The following is a 1,729-nucleotide window of genomic DNA, read 5'->3' on the forward strand; positions in this document are numbered from 1 at the left end:
GCACGCACGCACGCACGCACGTCCTCGGCTGCCCTCGGCTGCCCCCACCAGCCCCAAGCGGGAACCCGGGGAGACCCCGCAAGGCCTGGGATGGACGGTTCGAAACCCGCTCTTGGCGGACTGGAACACCCTCCCTTCCCCCATAATAAAAGTATAATTTCTCAGTAAAGGTGACCGGTAGATTCCCGGCTTCGGTCACAAGAATGCCATATATTTAGCCTATTGTTGTTGTTCAGTCGATAAGTTGTATCCAATTTTTGTGACCCCCTGGACTGCAGCATGCCAGGTTCCTGTATACTCCAATATCCCCCCAAATTTGCTCAAATTTATGTCAGTGAATTGAGTCAGTGCTGATATCTAACTGTCTCATCCTCTGCCACCCCCTTCTCCTTTTGCCCACAATCTTTCCCAGCGTCAGGGTCTTTTCCAGTGAGTGTGCTTTTCCTGTCAGGTAGCCAAAGTATTAGAGCTTCACCTTCAGCATCAGTCCTTCCAATGAATATTCAGGGTTGATTTCCTTTAGGATTGACTGGTTTGATGTCTTTGCAGTCTGGAGGGACTCTCAAGAGTCTTCAGCACCATAGTTCAAAAGCATCAATTCTTTGGTGCTTGGCCTTCTTTATGGTCCAAATCTCACATCCATACATGACTACTGGAAAAAACATAGCTTTGACTATATGGACCTTTGTTGGCAAAATGATGTCTTTGTTTCTTAATATGCTGTCTAGGTTTGTCATAGTTTCCTTCCAAGGAGCAAGGATCTTTTAATTTCGTGGCTGCAGTCACCATCCGCAGTGATTTTGTGTGTGTGTGTGTGTGTGTGTGTGTGTGTGTGCTCAGTCATGTCCAACTCTTTGCGACTCCATGAACAGAGCCCACCAGACTCCTCTGTCCATGGAATTTCCCAGCAAGAATACTGGAGTGGGTTTCATTTCCTCCTCCAGGGGATCTTCTCAGTTCTGTGATCAAACAGCATCTCCTGTGTCTCCTGCCCTGGCAGGTGGATTCCTTACCACTGAGCCACCTGGGAAGCCTTCCGTGATTTTGCAGCCCGAGAAAATGAAATTTGTCACTGCTTCCATTTTTTCCCCATTTATTTGCCATTAAGTGATGGGGCTGGATACTGTGATCTTAGTTTTCTGAATGTTGAGTTTCAAGTCAACTTTTTAATTCTCCTCTTTCACCCTCACTAAGAGGCTCTTTAGTTCCCCATTTTCTGCCATTTGAGTGGTATCATCTGCATATCTGAGGTTGTTGATATTTCTCCCAGCAATCTTGATTCCATCTTGTGATTCATCCAGCCCGGCATTTCACATGATGTACTCTGTATAGACCAGAGGAGGGCCTGGCAACCCACTCCAGTGTTCTTGCCTGGAGAATCCCCATGGACAGAGGAGCCTGGTGGGCTATAGTCCATGGGGCGACAAAGAGTTGAACACAGCTGAAGGTACTTCGCATGTATGCACACTGCATAGAAGTTAAATAAGCAAGGTGACAATATACAGCCTTGTCATACTGTATATATACAGTATATATGTACAGGTGTGTATATATGTCATATACTTGTATATGTATATGTTGTATACGTATTGTATGTATATATGTGTGTATACTATGTATATGGCTTCCACCTGGCAGGCTGCAGTCCATTGGGTCACAGAGTCAGGCACGATTGAGCAACCATGCATACATACTGGTGGCTCGGTAGTAAAAAAAAAATCTGCCTGCC

The sequence above is a fragment of the Bison bison genome, unplaced genomic scaffold (assembly GCF_000754665.1).
Source record: "Bison bison bison isolate TAMUID 2011002044 unplaced genomic scaffold, Bison_UMD1.0 scf7180017864492, whole genome shotgun sequence".
Lineage (NCBI taxonomy): Eukaryota > Metazoa > Chordata > Mammalia > Artiodactyla > Bovidae > Bison > Bison bison.